Genomic DNA, 26,880 nt, shown 5'->3' on the forward strand with positions numbered 1-26,880 from the left:
TGAAATTATAATTGTGGCCAGAGGGATGTGATGGTTTTATTGGGCCAGATTTGGGTGACATACCTTCCCCTGGATTAGGGTGTGGTCAGCTCTTATGCAAATGACCTGGATGGTTCTTCAAAGGAAATTCAAAGTATTGGTATCTGAATAAGGAAGAATGAATATTAAACAGGCAAAAACAACAAAATTCCACTGTAAGAAGTTACCCAAATCAGGGATTTAGAAGCCATTTAAATTTTATTTCCTACATTGTGATTCATCCTTTTCTTTTTCTGAAACCTTTCTTTCTTTGCTCTTTCTGATCCACGTGCTCTTTGAAATGGGCAGAATCTGCCAACCCTATAGTTCCCAAACTGTTGCAGAGCCAGTCACCAGAAGGGAGTGAGTATCTCTATTCAAAATTCTAAAGGAAGGATTCTGACCCAGCTTGGATCAGCGGCCCAGTTACATTCAAATGACCTGACTCAGGCATGGGTGTGTTGCTGTTCTGTTGTGTAAACAGACTGCCAGGAGCCCACTGTTACGTCTATAGATGGAGAAATCAACAGGAATGGTCACTGTGAGTTGGTCAGGCTATGTAACAGGTGTCCATAACAGGGCATGGCTTCTCAACTTGCTCAAATCTGCCCCCACTGCTTTTAGGATTCAAGTCCAAGATGGCTTAGCCAGTGGTTGATAAAGTAAAGGAGGCTTGTTAAGATACCCTCTATCTGAGGCCAGAGTCTTTACTTCCCCCAAGCAGCAACGTGGTCTGCTTGGTTCCTTGGAGTCTAGCCTATTTAGCAGGGAAGAGGGGAACACAGAGGGATGGAACTGGTGGAGGGGGAGGCAGTGACCACCATCAGCATCTCCTTACGAATGACCCAGTTTCTCAGCTTCTGTTTCACAGCCTGGCCATGCTAGACTTGCTAATGAACAGCGAGGCTGACTCACACCTTACGGAAGTCAGGTCATCGGGGTGTTCTTTTTTCTGGGATGGGGGAAATTAGATCATAGGTCTTTAGCTTTGGTCCAGAATGACAGAGAGATGAGAGCAAGAAGTAATTTAAGTTTATCTTTTTGATCCACTTGGAGATGGTTTTGTGGGGTAGATCATAATGATAGACCCCATTCTTCAGCCCTCTTTGCGTGAACACTCTTTTCCACGTGACTTTGCAGTTTCTATCATCAAAGAGATGAAGCTATTTACTCACCTCTCGAATTTGGTCTGGCATGTGATTTGCTTTGACCAATAGAATGTGGTAGAAGTGTTTATGTACTAGTTCAGAGCCCAGAGCTGAAGAAACCCATGTGTTTCTACTTGTGCTCTCTTGCACCTCCACCACTGCCCAGAGAGCATGCCCAGACTAGCCTACTGGAGGACGAGAGACAAGTGCAACAGAGCTGGGACACCCAGTTAGTCTATCTGAGCTCATCTTAGATTAGTCAACGTCAGCCAGTCCTAGACGTGTAGATGAGCTGAGCTAAGACTGGGAGATCTGCCTAGGTAATCCCAGCCTAAGTCCCTGATCACAGACTTGGGAGTTAAATAAATGCTTATTTTTTAAAGCTACAGTATTTGGGGGGGGGGGGGGTAGTTTTTAAAGCAGCATCATTGTGGCACCAGGAAACTGATATGTTTGGAATAGAATTAACAGCTCCATATATTGAGCATCTACTATGCAACAGACACCTTGTGTACACTGGCTTCAGTCTTCCCAACACACTTAAATAGGTTGCATTTTATAGATAACTGAGATGAGAATTATAGAGGTTAAGTGACTTACATGGGGCCAACCAGCTAGTAAGGAGTTGATCTGAGATAACAAGACAATATGTCTACTTCTCTGTGATGTAGCCACACCCAGAAGCCCAGTTGGCAATAGCTGTTAGTCCAAAGAGCTCAACAATTCAGAATAAAGGGGGACGTTCTCAGGGACTGTGTTATCCTGAGGTTGACTATATCTTCCCGTAACTCTCAGTTTTGATAACTTGTACCATAGAGATCTTGGATTTGTTGGTAGTATTAAAATTGTATTTAAAAGGGCAAAGATTTCAACCAACAATTCACCAAAGAAGATATACAAATGGTTGATAAGCACATGAAAAGATGCTCAGCATCATTGGTCATCAGGGAAACGCTAATTAAAACCATAAATAAGATATCACCCATTAGAATGGTGAAATTAAAAAAAGTGACAATATCAAGTGATGATGAAAATGTGGAATGACTAGAATTCTCATAACACTGCAGGTGTAAAATGTACACCTTCAATGTGTTAGGCCAGTTTTTTATAAAGTTAAACCTACACTTATCATATGACTCATCAATTGCACTCCTAGGTATTTACTCAAGATACGTGCAAACATGTCTGTGCAAAGACTTGCACACTAATGTTCATAACAGTTTTATTCATAATAGCTGTAAACTGGAAATAATTCAAGAGGTGAATGGGAAAACTACTTGTGGAATGTTACTTAACAACAAAAATGAGTAAACTACTGATACATGCATTAATGTGGATGAATCCCCAAAAACTTACGCCTAGAGAAAGAAGGCATATATAAACAAGTACATACTATATAATTCCATTTATATGAAGTCTAGAACTGACAAATCAAATCTATGGTGACTGAAGGCAAATAAGTGTTTTCCTGTGGCTGAGAGTGGGGAATTTATTAACATGGGACCCAAGGGGATTTTCGAGGGTGATGGAAATATTCTATACCTTAGTGGTGGTGATGGTTAAACTGGTATATAAATTTGTCAAAAGCCATCAAAACGGACAATTAAAATGGGTGCATTTAATTGTATATAAATGATACTCAATAAAGTTGACTTTCAAAAGACTTAAAATTATGCCTTCTAAAAGTTATATGGATAGGAATTCCTGGGAGAGGGTGGATAGTGTGGCGTAATCAGCTTCCAGGAGTTCGGAGGAAAAAAGCTCCAGGCGTGGGGTGGGGGTGGGGGGTGGGGGTGGGGGGGTGCGTGGCAAAGAAAATTCAGAACCAAGGACAGCACCTCTGTGTTCAATGAGGTAAAGCAGTTAGCACCGAGCCTGGCAACCACTCTCTAAAAGGCAGTGCAAAAAAACCCTTTAATGAATGCCTACTATGTGCCAAGTCTCATGTAAGACCCTATTTATATGCATTATTTCATTTTATTCTCACCAGCCACTATTATTATCCTCACTTTGCAGTTGAGAAATCAAGCTTTTCCTCAGTGGAATTTTATAAGAAAGGGGGAAGCAGAGAACAATGAAAGACACACGCACATGCACACACCAAGGTTAAACTTTAACATGTTGGCCCCAGGTCCTGAAAGGGAAAAGGGCATTCTTGCCTCTCTTGTGTAATCATGTTCTGTTTCCAGGGTGTCAGGAGGCACAGTAGCCATCAGGCAGGCAGGTGTACATGCCAACGTATGGAGGAACTACAGGTACCTTTCCCCAAGCCTCTGGCAGATTGTTTTTTACCTACAAAATTATTTGTCAGGCAGACTTTTTTTCTCTCATCTTTCTTATAAGATAGAAACAACTTTGTTACATAACATGCATCAGCAGCTTTGACTTTGCAGAACATCTCGCCAAGACTGGGGGCGGGGGGGGGGGGCAGCAACAAGGGAGGTTGTGAGTAACAGCTTAGAGAGCCTCGGAGGTTGAGGTTCTGGGCAGGATGCTGGGTGAGAGGATGGGGCAGAGATGAACTCTTCTCATAGGAGATTGGGCAAAGACTTAAGCCAGGAGCTCAAACCTGAGGTCCTTGCCTGCCAGTATCGCCTGCCATCCACACTGCCATCCCCAGGGATCCAACTCCCATCTCTTGCCTGAACTCCAGAAGTAGCATTCTAACTTGTCTTCCTACTTTCCCTGCCTTGACGCGAGAGCTTTGGTGACATGCGTATCTGATTGTTTCGCTGTCCTCTATCCAATGTGTGACACTTTCTCCGCAATGGAACTTCCTCATAAGCATCTAGTGTCATTCAAAATCGGGGCCCACTACTTCACCAGGCTCTTGCTTTGCTGCTGTGTTCCCTCAATCCTCATCCTGCTGAACGATTTGTAGGTCCCTGCATGCATCACACTGTGCTGTATTTTACCTATGTGGTTCCCTCTACGTGAGTGCCTTTATCTGTCTCAATCATCTCTCTAACTCCCAGATATCCTCAAATCAAGAACTGAGTTGTCAGCCTCTCTTGGGGTCTTCATCTTTCTTCCCCCGTTACAGTTCCAGCTGCATTAGAGACCCCTTCCACGAGCTCTTACAGTGTCCTTTGTCCAATCTCCTGTGAAAACTTTCCCATGGTAATGCACTGGTCTGTGTAATCTGCCTGTAGTTTGTCTTCTTTATTCCATCTCTCTCCCTTTCCTCCCTTTCCTTCAGAGCAACTAGGATAATCTTACTGTGGTCCACAAGGTCCTGCACAATGTAGCCCCTGTGCCCACTCCAGCTGCACCTAATCCTAGCACCCCTGCTCATGTTCACTCTGTTCCAAATACCTGCTTTTTTTCAGGTTCTCCTACGTCTTTGCTTCCGGGCCTTTGAACGTGCTGTTCCTACTGACTGGAATGCTCTCATCCTTCTTCATAGTTGCCCATCTCACAGTTAATCCCTGTACATCCTTCAGAATGCAGCGCGATCATTTTTCCTGGGATACCTTCTCTGAGCTTTAATATCACCCTACATGTTTCTTTAAACACATGTACTCACAATGTAAAACTATATATTTGCTAATGTGATCATTTGTCGATTCTCTCCCCAACTACACTATAAGCAACATGGAGGCAGAGACCACGTCCTGTCTCTTTTACCTACTGCTGAATGACTCAGTGACTCTCTCTGCCATGTTCCCTCATTTAATTCTAAAAAATTCATCATATTAACCATCATGTTACATGTTTCAGTTCACAAATGACGTTGAGATGCAATGTCTTAATCCAACAGGACTATTACTCCGTTTGCCAAATGAGGAACTTAAGGCTCAGAGAGGCTAAGTGACTTACACAAGGCCACACAGCTGTTCTGGAACCTCCACCTCCATCTCTTTCCACGCTCTCATCCCCAGCTTTGTTGTTTGGAGAAAGACATGCCAGGAAGATGCGTCAATGCCACGGGTTTGTTTATTTCCATAACTCATAGAGGAGATTGTGGGACGAAGGAGGGTGGCATATTTTGAGCCCAGAGAAAGCTACAGTATAATGCAGGCTCTTATTACATTACCCTTTGGAAGATGAAGTGGAGCTGCCAAATATTTGCCTAAATCAATAAGCTGCATGGTATTAACTAGTGGAAGGTTCATTTTTCGTCCCCAAATGAGGAACAGTTGGCGTACGGGGAACGCACAAAGCCCACACACCTGTTCTTTGGCAATGACCACAAGAACAGATGCTCCCTAAGAAGAAGGCAGAAAGGAAAGTAACGGGGGCTCTGGAGACCGGGCTTCAGATCCTGGCCCTGACAGTTTCCAGCTGTATGTCCTGGAACTCAGTTTCTTTATCTGAAAAATGGGGATGAGAAGCCATCCCTCAACATCCCCTTGCGTTGTTGGTCTGCTTGATTCTCTCCTGAGTCCTGTCAGCTCCCCCTACATAAAGTATATTGAATCTCTCTGCTTCTTGGCACCATCTTGTTCCAAGCCACCATTGTTTCACTGGTGGTGGACTGCTGGAGCCTTCTCCCAGGGCTCCTCGATTCCGCTCTTGCTCCGTTTACAGTCTCTTCTCCACACAGCAGAATTGTCCTTCAAAACAAATCATCAACCCATGAGATCATCAACCCATCCCCTGAAAACTCCTGACTGTGCTCGGCAAGGCATGTTCCATCTGCTCTCTGCCTCCCTTCCTTGCTCTTCTACCCCTCCCTCTGCCTTTACTACTCAATTCCAATCACACTGGCCTCCTTTTCACTCCTCAAACACGTGATGCTTGCCCCAGGGCCTTTGCACTTGTTATCACTACCTGGTATGCTATTGTCTCTAAGATTTACATGACCATCTCCTTCTCTCCAGACTTCAGTTCCAATGCCACTTCTACAAATGGTCTCCTTTTCTAAAAAGTTTTCTACCCTGCCAGTCTCTTTCTTTTGCATCTCCCTGTTTAAAATTTTTCTAGCATTGATCACATTCCAAATGATCTCATTGATTTTCATGTTTTCATGTTTATGGCCTGACTCTCATTAGAATATAAACTTCAAGAGAGAGGGATCTGGCCTATTTTTCCCCTTACTCTGTCACCAGTGCCTTATTCAGTGTCAGATGCATAAAACATCCCAGTAGAATTTTTGAATTAAAAATATTTGAGTCACTCAGTAAAGAAAAGCTTCTTTTCCTTCTTCCTATCATGCTATGGTCTGAGGACTCTTACAGGCAGATTTTTGGTGCAAGTGAATAATAAACATGATTTTTAAAGAGTCATAAGCAAACATTGCTCATCTTAAGGTGCCCTACTGAGCTTCACAAGCCCCTTTTCTAGAGCCAGCCTGACTTTTCTGGCACTTGGATTCAGGGGTAAGTGTGAGATCCTGGACCCCACTCAAGTACCCCCCTGACCTGGAAATGTGCACATTTGCTTCAGAGATGAGTAATAGGGATCCTGTAGCAGGTACAAAGCCCTTCATCCATCCATCCATCCAACCATCCATCCATCCATCGACCCATCCATCCATCTATCCACCCATCCATCCATCTATCCACCCATCCATCCATCCACCCATCCATCCATCCTTTCATCCAATAAATACTGTGTTGTTGAGGGCAAACTCTATGCAAATACTAGCAGAGGTACCCAGGATGCAGCATTGAACAAACCACACTTCTCCTCTCAAGAGGTCACAGCCCTGTGTGCTGTCCTGATGCTGGTACTTTATCAGAGCAGTATAGCTGCCCACAGGAGCAGTGTAGGTCCCCTAGAGAAGTTCTCTTTCATCACCATCTCCACCCTGGCCAAAGGGAATCTGCGTATTCAGCCAGCCTGATCTCCCGTTTCCTTTCTCTGTCCCACACCTGATCTCTCTTTGTGCCTTGGGCTCCAGTGCTCACCATCACAGCTGATCCAGACTTAGGACTCCTGCCTTTGGCTCCACTCTGGGCTTGGCCCATCCCTTACTCTCTGCTTTGCAATTATCGGGCTTTGCAACCTGCCTGGCTCCTCCCTCATGTCCAATGTCAGACTTTGTTCTCTCTGTGGTTGTTTTACTCCGTCTTGGAGCCAGGTGGCCCAAGATGTGGCTTCTGTAGCCTTCATTCTACCCTTGCCAGCCATTCTGAGCCTTGGGCTTGCAAACAAGGGGCTGTTAGCAGATCTACTCTGATTTATTTGTGTTTTGAAATCCTGATGAAGAGTTTGTTTTAAGGAAGTGTTCTGAGGCTCTAATCAAGCTTCAGAACCACTGATCAGATCAAATGAATGCACAAACTAGTTTCTTCTCATTTCAGCAGAATGTCATAGCAATGGCTAGGCCAGCGGTTCTCAAACTTGAGAGTGCACGAGGCTTGGTGAGGAAGCTTGATGAAATACCAATTCCAGGGCTTCACCTCCACGGATTCCAGTGTAGGATGGGATTGGTGGAACTCAGGAATCTGCAATTTTAACAGACTCTGGAATTTCGATGTAGGTCCAGGGGTAACATCAAGAATATTTAACGCGTGTTATGACATGAGCAGCATCCAATTAACAAAATCTTGGAGCTCGCCGTCAGCTCCTCACCACATGCCTGGCCTGACCTTTTTTTGGTTTCTGGATTGGGAGGAGGTGTAGTGGACTTAGAGAGGGAGTGGAGCATCTGGAAAATCAGGTGGATATTTAGAGTTCTCAGGGCAGTGGCTGTCACCAACAAGTATGGAAGTATTTCTGTATTAGTGGGATGACTGCTGAGCTCTTCCATGATCTGCTGGGTGGAAGGTCTGTAGAACACAGTTTGAACCCTGACCATAAGGAAAACCAGGAGTCTTGACCAGTTCCTACTTTCACCTCACCCTGAAATTCGGTGTTCACATTGACTAGCTTCTGGAAGGGGCTTCTTACCTGCTACTTGGCAAAGTTTTAATTCCACGCCTGTATTTGCTTTCTGCTCATTGACTGAATTTGTTCCTTGGGGGCTGGTATATAGGATTAACAAAATGGCAGATTTGCTTTGACTGCAATTAACGGGAAATGCAATAGCAATTTACGGGATAAAACGTGGCTGAGCCAGACTCCCCACACACAGACACTCTTTGTAAGCATCTGAGCAGGCTCTGAACGCGTGTCTCAATTGTTCTCCTCAAAATCTTCCCAAGCCAAGATCATTTGGCTTCCACCGAGTTGGATGTCCAGTTTTTTGATGAAGAGGATCTCAAGAGTATCCCCTTTTTGGACTGCTCTCTGGTCCTCTAGTGTCCAGAATGCTTGTGAGTACTGAAACATAGATTTATGTTTGAGAAAAAAGGCAGAGAAAAATGACTGCCCTGTTCAGGGTAAGCACCCTGTTCCCTACTCTGTAGTTATAGAGTCTTGTTTTATTTCCTTTGTAGCTCATATCACAGTCTAAAATGATCTTATTTGCTTGCTTATTTACAGTCTGTCTCCTCCCACTAAAGTTGCATAAGAGCAGGGCCCTTTGCTCATCCAGCTCTGTATCACTAATGCCTACAAGCATCTGTGGCACACAGTTGACGTTCAAAGATTTGTGCAACGAACTAACTCAAGGGGTATATTGGTTAAGGTAATGCTAGCTTCCAGAACAGGTAAACTCCAGAATCTCAGGGGCTTAATAAAACTGAGGTTTATTTTGTATTCACGTGAAGTCTGATTATGTATTCCTGGACAGCGGTTGGGGGCTGGAGGAAGGGATAAGATGCTCTGCTCTGTGCAGTCACTCAAGGACCCAGGATGATGGAGGAAGTTCCAACTTCAACGTGTGGCTTTCACGGTTGGCCTGGGCATCAATATCTAGACATCAGGTGGTGGGGAGTGGTGTTGGTGGAGAAGTGGAGGATCCTGTGGGAGGTTTTATTGAGCCCGACCTGGAAGTAGGTACCTGAATTCCATCCATATTCTATTGGCCAGAACTCAGTCACATGACCACATATAACTGCAAGGGAGCCTGGGAAATGTATAGCTGTGCACCCGGGAGGAAAGAGACATGGGCTTGGGAAGCAGCTCCCCACAAGGGCTTTGTGGTTGCTCTGTGCCTCCTGAATTGGATCTTCAAATGCTTCTGTTTCTCTCAAGGCCCAGAGTTGACATCTGTCTTCCTGCAGCGGGAAGTACAAACTCCTTAGCCCTCCACAGGCTGAACTCACTGTCCTGACAGCCTCTTCAAACACCGCATCCCTCTTTAAATCCACACTCTGTGGTCCAGAGCCATGCATCTTGCGCTTCAGGGTTTTTTGCTATTTTTTCTGCCCGGAATGCCTTATTTGCTTAGGCTTATTGAAATTTTGCTGACTGATCCTTCAAGGCCCAGCCCCCAATTCCTCTCCTCCAGAAGGCCCCGAGCATCCCTCCCAGTGGAACCAGTTCCTGACCCTCTGGGGTCCTGCAGCGCGTGCCTTGCTTCTCTGCATCACTTCGTTGGGCCTCCCCTGTCCTTACTTGTTTACCCTGCTCGTCTCCTCCTAGACTATAAAACACCTTTTCTTTTGTCGTCATCCTCCAGAACTTAGCCTGGCCAAAGAAATGTGTGTTGATGGTCCCTAAATCGGAGGAGAGGGCCCTATTTCAAGTTTGCTTGGAAACTGGCTCTCTGGATTTCATGGATTCAAACTGTGATCTCTTTCACGAGATGCAGTCTGAAAATCCAGTGGAGGGAAGCGGTCCTAGAGGAAATCTAATGTAGTTCCCCAATTTCTGACAGACAACTGTCAAGTCCACGAGGCATCTGTGGGTATCTGTGGCTGGAAGAACTCGCATCCAGAAAGACGCGGATTTGAGTCCCAACCCAGCTGTTTACTGGCTGTCTGGCCTTGGGCAAGTTACTGAACCTCTCTGAACCTTGGTTTTCTCATGCATAAAATGATTAACAAAACAAATGTTCACTGGTGCCTACTAAGTGCCAGCGTTGAAGTAGGTGCTGGCTATATGGGAGGGAACGAAATGGACGTAGACCCTAGGGACTAAATGCACAAAACCGATGACTTTAGCAGTTAGGTCTGTGGTTTTACTGCAAAGAGGGGACTTCAAGGATGTCCTAGGAAGCTGTGGGGCTAAGGCTGGAAGGTAAGCAAGATACGGCAGAAGAAGGGGTTACGGGAAGATTCCAGGCAGGGGCAACAGTCTGTGTGAAGGCCCAGAGGTAGGACGTTTTATGTAGTTGGGGGATTTTTCCAGCATGTGGCAAATGACACATTGGTGGCTCCCAGGATGATCCTAGGGTGGCAGTTGAGTGATCACTTAAAACTTGTTTTTTTTAATGGTTAAATATTTTTTCTTTTTTTTTTTGCATGCTTAATATTTTTTTTTTGCATGCATGCTTAAATATTTCCATCATAAAACGTTAAATAAAAATTAATATTTATGTGGATGCTTACAGCCTCTATTTGAAAAGCATGTGAGTATTCCACGGCGCAGCCCAGGGTGGTAGTTCAGTGCACAGATTCTGGAACACCCCTGCCTGTTGGATCCCTGCTCCGCAATTCCTATAATTCTGTGATCTCGTGCAGTTCCTTGTGCCTCAGTTTCCTGGTCTGTAAGATGGGGATAATAGCAGTACCCACCTCATAGGGTTGTGACAGACATTCAGCATGTTTGTTCTTATTAGTGGGAGTAATTTAAAGTTTTAAAAATGTGTTTAAGTCAAACTTGTGAGTCAATGTAAAAATGAGTTAATAAGGGCCAACTTGGAGTACTTACTAGGTGCTGTCCGAAGTATCTTACGTGCATTATCTCACTGAATGCTTACTATGAGGTGGGTGTTATTAACCCATTTCACAGGTGCTGACAGCTAAGTAGCATGCCCAGGGTCACGCAGCTATTGGCAGAGCAAGGATTTCAATGCTTGCATTCGAGACCCCACACCACTCACCGTGACACCACTCCGTCTCGGTTTAAATAGTATAGATGGTCCGTGGATATGACGTAGGTCGTGAAAGACTGTTCACTCGCTTATTCATTCAAGAGATATTTATTGAACACCTACTGTGTGCCTGGCTCCATTGAAAACACTGGGGTGACAATGGTGAACAGTGACTCTTCTGCAGAGCCTCAGTCTACGGGAGATAAATCAGTAAACTAAGACAGAAACCAGATCATTCCAGACCCAGATAAGTCCTGGGAAGAAAATAAAGCCGGATAATGGGATAGAGAGCGACGGGAGCGCTTTTGGGCGGCTGCCCCCGTGGGAGAGGCCACACGGGGCCCGGAAAGGAAGGTTTTTGGTTGTTTTCCCAGCTGCAGCTTGTCGCTCCTGATAAGCCAGGCCACGTCCCTGTGATGAATTCAATCCAAATTTCGAGATGGTCAGGCCTATCAAGTCAGCCCTGCCGACCAGCGTGCAGAGCACAGATTTATGATATGTCAATGTTTGTTTAAATTCATAACTCTCTCGCGGTGGAATTGTGGAGGCAGACTCCAAATAACCATCAAAGCCCATTAATTTTCTCCAAATGCAATGGCATGTTAATCAGGCATCACTGGGAAGCTGTAGTCCAGAGGTGAGGCTGATGCGAGACAGATAGCTCGTTGACTCCCCCCACCCCACCCCTTTCCTGGGGAGAGGCGAGCTTTCCTCTCTGGCTGTGTATTGTATACAGGCTTGTTGCATCCAAGATGAATATAGAATCACAGCGTATTTGAGCCAGACCGGACCTTATTAAGGGAGGCTGTCTTTTCTGAACCTAAATTCAGGTCCTAAATAGGCTGACATAGGACTTTTGAGCTGCTTGCAAGTGTGAGAGGCCCTCTGGATATGGGGTCCAGACTCCCAGAGAGCAGAGTTTCTGGGGTGTTCTGGGGGCTGTGTGACACAGAGGGTCTCCTGGGCCTGCCGTGGGGGGAGCTGGGATGGATTCTTGCTATGATTTCATATCGTCAGTCCTCTTTTCTCACTTTCTAGAAAAAAGAGCCCAGAGAAGGCATGAATAACCCATAATCACAGAGCAAGTTATTTTAAGAACTGATATTCCCCACAAGGCATCCAGGGCACGCTTCATAAAAGGGAATTTAATTGAGCTTCCTCCTGTCTAAAGCCCTCCATGGCTCCCCATTGCTCTAACAAGGAAAGTTAAACTCCTTTCGATAGGCTACAACACCCTGTGTGATCTGGCCCTGGTGTATTTTGACTTCTTCTCACTCCCCTCCTCCCTCACACTTTCTAACAAAGCCATCACAAGTTTTCAGTGCCTTAGACACTTTAGTCTTTCACCTCCAAGTCTTTTTATTATTATTATTTTTAAAGACTTTATTTTTCTTTTTTCTCCCCAAAGCCCCCTGGTACATAGTTGCATATTTTTAGTTGTGGGTCCTTCTAGTTGTGGCATGTGGGATGCCGCCTCAGCATGGCTTGATGAGCAGTGCCATGTCCGCACCCAGGATCCGAACCGGTGAAACCCTGGGCCACCAAAGTGGAGCGCATGAACTTAATCACTCGGCCATGGGGCCGGCCCTACCTCCAAGTCTTTGATAGCATTATTTTCTCTGCCTAAAATACACTTCTTCTGCTTCCCCTGGCTGATTTTTGCTCATCCTTCATGCTTCACTTGCAGCATCATTTCTTCCGGGATGTCTTCGTGGAACCTCTGGGTTAGATTAATGTCCGCTGCTCAATGTTCCTATGACACTCCCCTCACCCCTCACACACTGCTCTGCCCAGTGCCGGACGCAGAAAAGAAACCTGGCAAGCTGTGTTAATGTTGAAGATGACGGTTAGCCTGTGGTTCTCTCTCCAGTGTGTCTGGTTTGGTATTTTCCGGAAAGATAAACCGAAGAAGGCTAGAAGTTTGTTCCATGAAGATCTCTCTAACTCTCAACTCTTCATCCTTGCCTTGATTTAATGCCTCCGGGAGCAGTCCTCTGAGACTTATTCTGGCGGTTTCCTCAGAGCTTTAATAAATCCTTCTCTGCCTCTTCTGCCCACCACCGGAAGAACGGAGCCAGCTCACTCCCTGCACTGGCCAGCAGGCTCGTGGTCCCTCCATCAATCAGTCCATGATGCCTCATCCATCGTGGGGAAAATAAGGTAACTTTCTTGGAGCCTTTGGGGACAGGGTTAGGGCCTCAGGCTGTGGCTTCCAATGCTGGGACATATCCAGCCCCAGATGGTGGCAGATTTGCAGTTTTTATTTTAAACAAACTTAGTTCGGTGACAGAGAGAAGTTCGCAGTGTGTCTGCTCGCCCCGGGCGTGGGAATAAGCCTTGTGATAGTGGTTATCCGGAGGGTGCCTGGGTGTTTACTGCATAATGTGGAAAAATGTAGTAAAAGAAGAGATGCAGAAACTCTCCAATAGGGCCATCTGGAAAAAGGGACGAGAAATAAACATATGTCAAGTACCTCCAGTGTCAGAATCTGTGCGGGAATCTTGACATCCTTTATCTTAATTGAGGCTCACACCACCCTGTGGCCTTAATCTTACTAATAATCTTTAGTAAGAAAATTGCTGAAGCGTACTGAGTGCTCACCACGTCCCAGACGTTAAGGTGAGTGCTTAAAACGCATCATCACGTGGGACCATCACCATCTTCCTGTAAAGCAGAAGTTATTAATGTGACTTCAGGTAGAGCGACATGGAAACTCAGAGAAGCTGACACAGATGCACACGTTCACACTGTCTGGAAGTGCGATTCAAACCCCATCTAACTTCTCCAAGGCTCGTGTTGTTTTCAGTGTCCAGCATTCCTGCTTCGTGGCTAGCTGACTTTATCACCGAGCCTTCTGAGCTTTCCCGCAGGATCTCATCCCAGGAGACAACCCCCACCCCAGGAATTTCTCGAGCTAGCTGCAGAAGGCTCAGCTTTGAGGTAGCGTGTCTCCAGCATTTGCATACCAAATACCTCATTTCTTATTTGTTTTCCCACACAAACTCTGTTGTTTTGATAAATGGCGTTATCTCAGACAAAGTAGGATGATGAAGTAACAAGTAATTTCTCTGAGTTTTTCATTTTGCATAACTCAGAATCAGAGAGGATCATCAGAACTTCTCATCAGCATGGGAAGGAGGGCAAGCATTTACGTCACCCCGAGCAAATCCGGGCATCTCTTGAGTGTGCAATTTCTAATAAGCTTTTTGGGCCATTGGAAATGGCTTATGGACTTAATGGCATTTTAAAAAAGTGCTTTATGGGTCTAGGAGTCAAGACAGAAAACTATTCTAAGACAAGCTTCGGACTTCAAGAGAGCTCCATAGTGGTTAGAGGTCAGGAGATCTAACTGATCAAACATGTGTGGGTTTCATTGAGTAGATGGTTCAGACATGAATTAGTCAATTAAATACATTCACTCACTCATCTAATATTTTATTTCTCCTGTTATTTACTGATCGATTCTGTCATTCAACTCATTAAATCCTTTAGTCATTCAACAAACGTTTCTGGTCCAGTGTGTGAGGTGCTGGAATCTCCAAAAGGAAAAGTAACCTTAGAAGAAATCTCCTTTTTGTTCCAGGCTCAGCAGGAACTAGCCAGGAATTATTGGCAAATCCCAGGGCCTCGAGCAGCCATTCGAATGTTTGGTTAGGAGTGTGTGTGTGTGTGTGTGTGTGTGTGTGTGTGTGTGTGTATGTGTGTTGGGTTTGCAGTCTTTCTCTCGGGATTTTGCCAGGCAGGTCTCTCAGAGTCATGGAAGTGTTTCACAGCTTAGGGGAAAAAAACACATTGATGAATGGTCCCTGACTGCTTCGGGTTAGCAGTTAGCATACCTGGCCCCTGGGATGGCCCCGTTCCTTAACAGCTGTGCCATCTGTAAAATAGGGAGGTTGACCAGATGACCTAGGATTCCTTTCACGATTGCTTGTGAAGTACCCAGCCCTGTGCTTGGCGTGGTCATGTCTCAGTAGGGAATCACTTCCTTTGCTTTGTTGAAATGAGGATTCATCAAGAAACGACCCAGTTTGGCTCTTGACACACTAGGGAGGAAAATGCTTCCTCTCTGTTCTTTGCCCCCAAGGAATTGTTGATGGTGGTGAGGGAGCAGGAGATGGTGGGACTAGCTTTGTGTGTTGTAACTGAAACAAGAACAGCTCTTGACAGGGTGAATTTCTTCTCTACCCATAGCTTAAATCTTCCCTATCAAGAGGGGAAAATTAGACGAAGGGAAAATTCTGAAAGGATAATGAGGCGCCCTTTCTTCCTGCTGCTTTTCCTCCGGGGGCAGTGCAGTCAAAACGTCCTGGCTTTGCTCTCCTCTCCCCTGCTCAGCTTATGCAGCCAGGTGCTTCTCACAGTGTGCAATGTTCACATTGGAGAGTGGATGACATGGGGGTCAGATCCTCCCTCGCCGTGGCTTGGTACAGCACCTGGAACCCCACTCCTGAGGTTTTTTTCTTTGATACCTGTTTTCTCATTTGTCCCTACACACGTCTCTGCGAGTCTTCAAGGATAGACGTTATGTATCTTATTCTCAAAAGGAGAAACAATTTTGAGGAATTCCTCCTAAGGAGATCAGCTTGGAGGTGTCAAACTAGAGGCCCAAGAAAGGGGATGTTACATAAATGGAATATTATGACACTGTATCTTGATGATGTAGAGTAATTGTTGACTTGGGAAGATGTCTGTGATGCGTTGGTAAGTTTTTAAAAAGCATAGGAACAAAACTGTGTGAATAATATGATCTGCCCTGTGATATGGACAAAGATTTGGATATAGATATATGATATATAACAAAATGTTAAAGCTCATCTCTGGGTGGAGATGTTATAGATGTATTTTATTTTTTCCTTTTATACTTGTCCATTGTTTTATCATTTTCTGTAGTAGCAGGCATCTATTACATTCGTAACAAAAAATATAGTAAACGTTATTTTAGAATCTAAGTGGAGAAACCAGAGCGTGGAAATGTCGTCTGTCTTTCCTCAGTCCCGTAACAAACTAGTAACGGAGTGGAGTACGGTCGTTCTGTTCCATGCTCCAGCTCTGCTCGTGTGACATCCTGTCACCTAAAGATTCATCTAGAAGGATCACCGGGAAAATCCCAAACATGCTGCCTGGTGTCTCCCATGAGTAAACCCTGATGTGTAGAAGCATATAACTTAGTGTGCTCTCGCGTTCTGCTTTACTGCTCCTTGGCTGTGTGACTTGGGACTCAGTTTTGTCATCTGAACAATGGGGTTAATAATAATTCCTTTCTCAGAGTGTATTTGTAAGGATTCAATGAGATGATGCTTCTAAACAATGTGTAACACAGAGCACGTGTTGAGTATATGTTAGCTCCTTCTTAGGGCCTGCATACTCCAGTTTGGGGCTCAGAAAGTATGATCACTCTCTATGCCATTAGCCCTTACTACCCATCTTCTTATCCACTTTATGTCTTTCTTTTATTTATTTTTTAATGGCACGAGTGGCAGCTGTGTTAGGACAGTATGGTTTAAATAAACAAGTGAGCTAATAAAAGTCACTATTGGGGCTGGCCTGGTGGCTCAGTGGTTAAGTTCATACGCTCTGCTTTGGTAGCCTGGGGTTTGCAGGTTTGGATCCCGGGCGTGGACCTAGCACCGCTCGTCAAGCCATGCTGTGGCAGCATCCCACATAAAATAGAGGAAGCTTGGCACAGATGTTAGCTCAGCAACAATCTTCCTCAAGCAAAAAGAGGAAGATTGGCAACAGATGTTAGCTCAGGGCCAATCTTCGTCACCAAAAAACAAGTCGCTATTGGGAGCTAGTCCATATTTCCAGAGGGAGGGCCCCTTTGAATTAGATAGCAATTTACTCTCCATCATGCCCTCATACAATTATTGTGTTTTTAAACCGTTTTTAGATTTTTAACACTTCTCATTGCAAGCCTTAAATCCTTAAGGAAAGACCAAGTAAATCTAGCTTACCCACAGATGCTAGAAACCTCCCAGTCATGAAAAAATAATAAACCACGAAAAGGAAAGAAGAAAGAAGCAATATTGTATAAATCTTCAGATTAGAACCCAATCTCCGAGGACCTCTATGCATCAATTAGCGATTTAGAGATTTTCCCCCCTTTCTGAACATATACTCCTGGTCAGTGGAAATGAAAGAGCTTTTCTGTAATAACTCTTGGAGAGCCCATCACCAGAACTGTTTGGCTCTAAGAATGATTAAAGATTATGTGTGAGGGAGCGAAGAAATAAGACCAAGGAGTCTTTTGTTGGGCTTGCTTTTCTGAGAGGTCTGCAAACAGTCATATTAGGAAAGATTCGTCCCTTGCCCCACCCTGATTGATGAGGAATGAATCAACCACGTCTCTTAAATACTCAAGGCTGCCAATCGTACGGAAATAATTGACTCTCCAACTCAGTCTATGGCAAAAACACAACCGACTGACAGACACTGTGTAAAAACCCTATTCAGATGAGTTCACTGAACCAAGAAATCCATATGGCTCCAAGTTGCTGGAGAGTCACTTCTGTTTTCCTGGATTAAGTTAAATTTCTTTAACCATATGTTGGTCTTTTCCAGTGGCAGCCAAACCTCAAACACACTAATGGAAAAACAGATTTGTTTTTTTTGAAATGCTACCAAGGCCAGGCCCCATGCTAGGCACATATTTAGTACTGCCAGTAACCCTCAGTGTGGGCATGGCAATTCTCATTTATGGCTGGGGAAACTGAGGCTCAGAGAATTTCAGTGAGTCACTCAAGTTGATACAGCTATTAGAAAGCAAGAAATCCTTTAAGATTCCCTTTCCTCTCCGCTCCCTGCATCCAATCCTTCAAGTGCTGGCATCTCGCCTCCATCATGGTGGATCACTTCCTTTCATCGCACCTGATCACTTCCTTTCATCTCCCCTGCTTCCTCTGGCCCAAGTCTCCATCACCTGTCAGCTGGGCTGCAACCAGAGCCTCCTTCAGGTCTTGCTGCTACTCCGTTCTCCACGTAGCAGTCCGAGTGTTCATTTGTAAAAAGTAAATTGGATTATATCATTCCATTATGGCACCCCTCCAGAGGTTTTCCATCCGCCTGGATTAAACATCACCTCTCTCCCTGACTTGCCCTTGCCTCATCTCCGCCTTCCTTACTGAGCTCAGCCTCCCGCATCTTTCTTTATAAACCTCAAACCCTCCGAGCGCCTCCCTCCCCCACTGACGGCACATTTGCCCGGCTCTGCTTTCTGGCTGGAACGCTTTGTCTCCAGATGTTGCTCGTGGCTTCACGGCCCGGGTCTTGGGTCAAACGTCACCTCTCTAGAGGCCCTCTGTGACAATCCCAGCCAGAGAGGTCACTCTCTTTCACATCATCTACGTATCTTCTTTATAGCCTGTATCACTCTGTGAATTTATTTTGTTCACGTATAGGTTTGTTTAATTTTATGACTTCCCTATTAGAATGTAACTTCCACAAGGACACAAATTATAGCTGCGTGTTCCTCACATGTGGAACCACACCTGGCACTCAGACCGAGTTCAAAAGTCATTTGATCACTGAATAAATGGTTGTACTCTTAGATTTGGAAAACATGGTCACTCTATGTGCCATCAGCTCTTAACATCCGTTATTCTCACCTGCTCTTATTTATTTTAAGTTTCAGGGCTTTAGAAGTGTGAGCAAGCTTGCCATTAAACAGGGCGCTGTCGTGTCCAGCAACTCATTGCAGATTTGCTCAGGAGCCTGCCTTGCGGGGCTTTTCCTCATCGCTGTGGTGCAGGAGGTGGAGCCAGCAGCCATGCTGGTTTGCCTGGAATTAGGGAGTTTCCTGGGACGTGGGGTGTTCAGTGTTAAAACCAGGCGGGTCCCAGGCAAACCAGCAAGGTTGGTCACCCTAATGGGAGGGGACCAGCGAACCTGACAACCCAACCTTTAACCATTGCTTTGTCTGCTTTCTCACTTTGACCACTCATCAAGGAGAGTAGAGACGCTATGGATTCAGGCTTTTGGTGGAAACACTGGCCTTAGGCAAACCATCCGAGGACCCTCAGTTGTGTCATCTGTCACAGTGGGGGTGATAATGATCATCCTTTACAGGTGAACACGAAATAATGACCACCTACATTGAGCCCACCGCCGGCTTGGCCCAGGCACACAGTTGGCCCTCGATGGATGTTGCTCCCTTCCTCATGCTTCCGCCTTTCCCTGTAACATTGAGGTTTCCTGAGCAGCAAATGATGACTGTTCTATTTTAAACTCCCCGATATTTCTGGGAACCAAGGAGCCTTGTAAGTCATTTGACTACACGCACAGCCATGGAAAGTCTTATTGGTGAATCAAGGAGAATGCCTTTAACTTTCCATCATAACCTCCTTTTAAAAATAGCTGACAAATTTGACTTATTTTCAGGGCAACTGTAGGATTTTGCTAAGGGGGTTTGTGAAACTCCTCGGGAGATGGTTGATAAAAAGGCAAATAATGAATTGCCTGGTATGGGGAGGGTTTCAATGCCTTGAGGCAGATGCTTAGATTAGAGAGACATCTTCAACATGGGCTGCCTCTCTCTGGCCTCTGCCTGCACCTTCAGCCCCATCTTGAGCTATGTTCCTCTCACTGTCTGCTTTCTAGTCATGCTGACCACCTTTCAGTGCTTGGAAATTTCCATGCTCCCTCCTGCCACAGGGCCATTGCACATGCTGCTCCCGCTCTCTGGTTCACTATTCTCTCAAACAGTACTTCCTTAGGGAAATTTTTCCTCATGTCTCCAAATCAAATCCCTTTAGCCTACACTCTCAGAGTGTCTCAAGGATCACAGATGCAAGTTTCTGTTTATAAATAGCATTGTTAAATTACAGCTCTCCCCTCAATTTGGCCATCATCATCACAGCTCACAGTTTTAGAATTGCTTCTCTATGCCAGGCACTCTTTGGAGCACTGCACTCATATTGGTTTATATAATCCACACAAGAACCTCATGAGGTAATAAGCACTATGTTTATGCCCATTTCACAGATGAGAAAACTGAACCACACAGAAGGTAAGTGATTTACCTAAGACCATGCTGCAGGTGAGCAGAGCTGGGATTAGAAGTCACGCATCCTTGTTCTGGAGTCTGTGCTTGAAACACGCTGCTGTTGTGTTTCCTTTAAGCTCAGTGGGGGCAATGACCGTGTTGATTTTTGCTCCTTACTGTCTCTCCAGTTCTAGCACAGGGCCTAACGCACAGTAGGCTCCCCCTATGTACCGGGGGGATGAATGAATGGCTCTCTCTCTCTGCTTCTGTGCCCTGTGCCCTCTGTTTTCTTGGTCTTGGCACTGATCACAGGAAGGTCTCTTGACTCTCAGTTTGAATCCCAGTTTCATGAGAACTGTAACGCGAGTTTGTTGGACCCATTGAAGAATGAGCCAGCATCCCACTCTGATTTACGGTAGCTGAGCAGAATTCTACATTGGCCCTCCGTGCCCACCCACCCTGCTTCCTTCCCAGCGCTCTGGAGGCCATGTGGCACCCAGAGAGACACCGAAATACATTCTTGGGCAACAGAGAAGTCACTGGAATAACCGAGGGTACGGCAAAGTTGATGTTCTTTTCTCTTTTGCTCAACCAACATGTGTTCTTAAAAAACATTTCTTGCGCTCAGCTGAGAGTGGCTGAAAAACTACCGACTGTCCTTGGTAACAGCTAACGATTCCTTGCTAAGTGGAGCCCGCGGGGGCTGCCATCTAGATCCACAGACTCTGGCCGATGCCATAGCACGTGGTTTGCATGATGCTGGGGATGCAGATGTGCCTATTGGGTTGCAGATCCATCTGCCTCAGTGGACCCTGAGCTCTAGGAGGGCAAGGAAGAGGCACGGACTCCCCAGGACGCACTTCAGGGCCTGACACAGAGCAGGAGCTCAGGAAATATCAGCAGAAGGATGTGTGAGATATAGCGGTCGTATGCTTAAGGGGGCTGAACTCTGAATTCTTTGTTCCAGGGCACCAGAAGAGCAGGGAGGGTATGCACACATCGCTCGGCGCTCAAGGACGGGAGGCGTGCTGGGGGACGTTAACTCTGGTCAAAGAGGTGTTGGTAGGAGGGTGGAGGCAAACCAGCCTTCGTCTACAGAAGGGTCCAATTACCTTATAGGAGTCTGAACACAAGGAGAGAAAAGCCCACCCCCTAAATCCACTCCTCCTGGCCATTGGGGTCTGTGTTGGTCCATCTATGTTGGACTCACCTGTAGACATCAAGGTCACACAGGCAGACCACCGTTACATGTGAGGAGGGACTCCTATATGGATGAAGAGAAGACTAGAGCAAGATCAGTCATGGGCTGGCAGACTTTGATGGGTAACACAGAGCACGGCTCTGGAACCGGATCGCCTGAGTTCACTTCCGGGGTCTGCTCCTGAATGAGCTCTGTGGTCTTAGCTAAGTTACCTCACTTCTCTGTGCCTCAGTTTTCTCCGCCATAAAGGATGCCTTCTGCTCATAGTGTCGTGGTTGAGGATCAAATGTGTCAATGTACACAGAATGCTTAGAAGACTGCCAAGCACGGCCGTGAGTGCTGGATAGGCATTAGCTTACCAGGGTGGGAAAAGGGTACTCGAATTATGCCACAAAGACCTCTTTTTCTGGGCTGGTTAAACCTCCAGTATCGTCAGGAACAAGTGAGAGAAAGTAGAGACAGAGGTTTGGGGAGATAGTGAGTCTGGCAGGTTTGTAAGTTTAGGTTGAAGAAAGGCTCTGCGGTACGTTAGCTATGAGGCTAGCAAAGGGGAGTATGGATTCTGGAGGGTGGGGGGCAGAAAGCGAGATGCAAAAGGGAAATGCAAACCGGAAGTCAGAGGAATCGGCCTTGGTGCTGTGGCCCTGCCAGCAGAGGGCGCCACTGAGTACAAGGGTGTCATGCGCTTCGTGGGGCGGTGGGCTTGTTCTCAACTGAGGCTCCCAGAGTGACAGCCCCGGCAGGTTGTGAGCCTGAGCTGCCCTTGCGTTCCACGAGGCAGCCTGCATGGACTGGGACTGTCCCTTGTGGAGACAAGTACTCTGGTCCTATGTAAGATCTGGCACGTTTAAGAGCTCATGTTTTCCAGCCAGGGAGGCCCCGATCTCCTGTATCCTGATTCCTTGTGAAACTTGTTAAAATGCAGATTCTTACCAACAGATGCACGGATAAAGAAGATCTGGTATATATACATAATGGAATACTACTCAGCCATAAAAAAGATGCAGTCTGGCCATTTGCAACAACGTGGATGGACCCTGAGGGTATTAGGCTAAGTGAAATAAACCAGATAGAGAAAGACAAATACTGTATGATTTCACCCATGTGTGGAAAAGAAATAAACACATAAAGAGAACAGATTGTTGGTTAAGAGGGGGGATGGGGGTGGGAGGAGGGCAAAAGGCACAAAGGGGCACATGAATATGGTGATGGATGGCAGCTAGACTTTTGGTGGTGAACACGATGCAGACTATACAGAAGTCTAAATATAATAATGTACACCTGAAATTTATATAATATTATAAACCAATGTGAACTCATTAAAAATAAACAAATGAGTAAATAAATATTTTTTAGAAAGCAGATTCTTGGGCCTCATCACAGACCCAAGAATCAGAGCTTAGGAAGTAAGGGCCCAGGAGTCTGCATTTTAAATACACTCTCAAGGGGATTTGATCCATTACAATTTGAGAATTGCTGCTGTAAACCAGTGATTCTTAATTAAGAATGGACCTCAAGATCTCCCTGGGGGAGCTGTTTCTACCTATAAATGTGCAGGTCTGGCCCCCTGGAGATGCTGATTCAGTAGGCTGGGGGTGGGGCAGGGCTCAGCCATAGGAATTTTGAAAAAAATGGCTTTTCCAATGATTGGGTAAATATCAATTTGACTTACTTATTTTCTGGTGGTAACAACACCTGAATGCTTGCTAGAGCTACAGGTCCCCAGGCCTGGCCCTAGAGTTACTGAATTAACCCCTGTGAGAAGGGGTGATTGTCACATCCGCTAAGTTTGGGACCCATGGTGCTGCCCGGTGCCTGTTACTCAGGGGCTTCCTGGTGGCCACAGCAAGGGGACCTCAGGTTGACAAATACCTGCTGTGTTCGGCCCTGAGCTGTGAGGCGCTTTACGCTCCTTCCTTTATTTATTCTCACAGCTATCATAATAGGTGTTGGTGATCTTTCCCATTTCACAGATGAGCAAAGTTGAGGCGTGGGGAAGAAGCTGTGATGCTGGGAAGTGGCAGAGCTGGGAATAAAATGCTAGAGCCACAAAGATCCCCTTCCAAGCATTCACTCCAAGCCCAATAGAGCCGCAAGTATAAGCTTGCAGGGTTGGGCCATTGAAAGCTTTAGCACATACTCACAGCTGCTGTACACCAGGCTGGCACCATGACATTGGCCTGCCGTTGGCCGGTGTATGTGTGTGTGGGGGAGATGTCTCCTGCTGGTAGAGATCTATGTCAGGACCAATATACACTAGCACCCTTACCCTCTAACCCAGCAGCTCACCAAAGGGCAATGCATAATCGTATGGATTTGCATTTGGCCAAGGAGTGTGATGGCTGTGTGTTTGGAGATGGACATTTGGGAAGGTGTTTCCATATATTTTTTCTGCATTCATCAATAAAACATTCTTATGAAGTCATGTTATGGGTTGAATTGTGTCCCCTGCCAAATTCCTATGTTGAAGTCCTAACCACTAGGACCTCAGAATGTGACCTTATTCAGAGATAGAGTCTTTACAGAGGCATTCGGGTTAATGTGAGGCCATAGGGTGGGCCCTGATCCAATGGGACTGGTGTTCCTATAAAAGGGGAAATTTGGACACAGAGAGAGATGTGCGTGGAGAGAAGATTATGTGAAGAGACACAGGGAGAAGACTGCTATCCACGAGACAGGGGGAGAGGCCTGGAACACATCCTTCCCTCACAGCCCTCGGAAGGGACCAACCCTGCTGACTCCTGGCTCTTGGACTTCCAGCCTCCAGAACTGCGAGAGAACATGTTTCTGTTGTTCACGTCACCCAGTCTGTGACACTTTGTGACTGCAGCCCTAGCAAACGAATACAGGTCGTAGGGTTATTATCATTATCCTCATTTTACAGGTGAGCTAAGCGGGATTCAGAAAGGTCATGACCCTGGCCCGGGGTCGCAGGACAGTGAGTGCAGACAGCCCCACTGATTGCGCATGGGCCTGACTCCAAAGTCCCCATTCCCTTTGCTCCCTCGCTGTGCCCTTCTGTGCCTCCTTATTTAGGCTGGATGGACATCGTCTCTGGGAAAACCACTCAGATGTCTTTGTCCTCCTTCCGCTGACAGGGGCTGCTGGTGAGGACGGTGACGATATTGACCAGATCGTCCCTAGAAGGCATGTCTGCCTTTCGGAGGAGCAGACTGAGCTTGACATCCTCTGCTCCGCGTCGTGTTAACCAGAGGACCTGAGGCTGGCTTTTTTAACCTCTCTCTGGGCCTCAGTTTCCTTCTCGGAGAAGCAGGGAGAGTGGAACTGATCATGGAGAGGGATGGTGGGGACTGGGAGAAAGAAGGCCTGGAAACAGCCTGGCACAGTGCTGGGGAGAACAGGCCCCCGCTGGATGGTATCTGTGCTGCTATTACTTGGAATCAGATGGGTCCCCTTCAAGTCAGCTGCTTGGTATGAGGGATGGGGACCTTTTGTCCCCAATGTTTCTGTCTCCATCGGGACCAAAGGAACTGGCATATAGAAAAAGCAAGGCTGGGTTATTCCCCTGCCACTTGGAAGCTAATCCCCTTAACCGTAGTAAACATAGAGATGCTTTTTTCAGGCCCTCCACACGGGGCCTGGTACGGCTACAAGCAGGACCTACGAGAATAGGCTTCCGAAGCCTTTGCATATGCTCTGTGCTGCAGCCAGAGATATAAATATGCCGCACACACAGCGTTCAAAGAATCATTCTGCAGCCTACACAGATGTCAAAATAATAACAGGATGATGTTAGGCAAGGAAATATTCTTGATGACTATTCCCCCATCTAGAGTTATATAATACTTTTTGTTTTTTTGTTTTTTTTGGTTGTTATTGTTGTTAAGGGAAGTAATCTGAGGGTTGGCGAGTTCCAAGGTCTAAGACTGTTCGATATGGGCAAAGCCTTTGAACTTCGTGGGTTTGTACGCTGTCTGGGTTAAAGGGAATGTGGATATGAGGTCACTTTGGAGGATGCACTGGGGAGAGGCAAGATGCTGCTGGACTGGGGATGCCCAATGGTTATAGTAGCTCAACACATTTATGGAGCGCTCTGTGCTGGGGACTGTCCCAGGTGCTGGGGATGGAGGGAGACAGGACCGGACAGGCACAGCCACTGCCCTCTGGAGCTTGTAATCCACTGCAGAGAGGAAGCCCCAAACTGAGCAACCGGCCATGTAATAAAATCATTGCCAGTTGTGATTCCTCTTGTGAAAGAAACAGACAAGAAGCAGAGGGAGCGGGAGGAATGGGACGCAAGGTGACGGGAGGGTTTCTCTGAGGAGGAAGCATTTAAGCCAAGACTCAAAGGACAGAAAAGACTGAGCCATTGAATAGTGAGGGAAGGAACATTCTAAGCAGACAGAAGGACCTGTGCAAGGCCCTTCAGGTTGGAAAGAGCTCGCTGTACCTGCAGAACAGATGGAAGGAAAATGGGGCTGGACTGGAGGGAGGGAGGGAGCCAGTGGTGGCAGGTGAGTGCCCAATAAGGGATTATTTTAATTACCTGATTGTTTTGGTTGTCTCAAGTCTGTTGCAGCTAGGGTTGCCGATAAAATATAGGATGCTCAGAAAATTTTGAATTTCGGATAAACAACAGATAACTTTTTAGAATAAGTATGTCCTAAATATTGCATGGGACTTATACTAAAAAGTGTCCATTGCTTATCTGGAATTGAAGTTTATCTGGGCATCCTGTATTTTTATTTGCTAAATCTGACAACCTGAGCTGGAGTAAACAACCAGCTCCACACAGACTGGGAAGATAGTGGAGGTGTCCAGATGAATCTTATGGGCAAAGATGATGGTCTGTTTTGCACCTGAAAGTTCTATAGAGTAGAACAAGGACCGCGTCTACGTACAGCTGACCCTGCTGTGTGACCTAGAGCAGGTTGCTTAACCTCTCTGTGTCCCAGCTGCCACAGCTGAAAAATGGAGACCCCAATTTGGGTCCTGAGTACCTCAAGAGGATTTACTGATGCTTTAGTTACAGAATATTTGCTAAAGTGTTGCAAAGAGTACTGGATTTTTATTACTTAAGGGGATGAGTTATGACATCCCCTATGAGCTCTTGACACCAGGTCACTCAGGAGTTTGCTGGACTAGGGTGAGGAGGGTGTCCTTGATTATTCCTTTGGCCTCAGGCTCTAATTCGGCCTGGCCCAGCACAGTTAGCGATTCTGCTTTTATTTTAAATTTTGAACTTTTTTCATCCTGGATATTTTTGAATTAATTTTGATTTTCAAAACGCTTGCATTAAAATGTTATTTACCTTGCTGACTGAGTTGACGCCCCTCTTATATTTTGCACCCAAGGAGAGTGGCTCACTTGCTCCCCTTTGTCCTGCTTCCTGGTGGAGGGACCACAGTTTCAGGAGCGAGACACACTTGCCTGGGCGTGCTTTCAGAGCCACTGCTCACCAGCTGAGTGCCCCTGTCTCACAGTGCCTCAGCTTCCCTTTCTGTAAAACGGGTTTAATCACAGCACGTCTCAAAGTTGGTTGTGAAAAAAAAAATCCGTGACAAGTGCTCCGGGTAGTGCCCGGCATTTACAAAGTGTTCAAAACAGGTTATTCATCCCCATTATGATCTTTGAACCTCAGTTTCCTCATCTGTAAAGTGGGGACAACATGAACTACTACCTCAGTGATTTATTGTGGGGCGTCCATGAGATAATTATGCAGCGCGTCTGTCTAAGTGCCGGGTCCTTCAGCATCCTCTCCTTT

General features: G+C 46.0%; 1 protein-coding gene across 2 annotated transcripts in view; it reads left to right on the forward strand.

Annotated features, from left to right (window-relative positions):
* Nucleotides 1–26,880, forward strand: part of SHISA9 (shisa family member 9) — a 332,306-nt gene that overhangs the window by 107,337 nt on the left and 198,089 nt on the right. The gene's annotated exons all lie outside the window — the stretch shown is intronic.

Source organism: Equus quagga, chromosome 7 (assembly GCF_021613505.1).
Source record: "Equus quagga isolate Etosha38 chromosome 7, UCLA_HA_Equagga_1.0, whole genome shotgun sequence".
In the NCBI taxonomy this organism is placed as follows: Eukaryota; Metazoa; Chordata; class Mammalia; order Perissodactyla; family Equidae; genus Equus; species Equus quagga.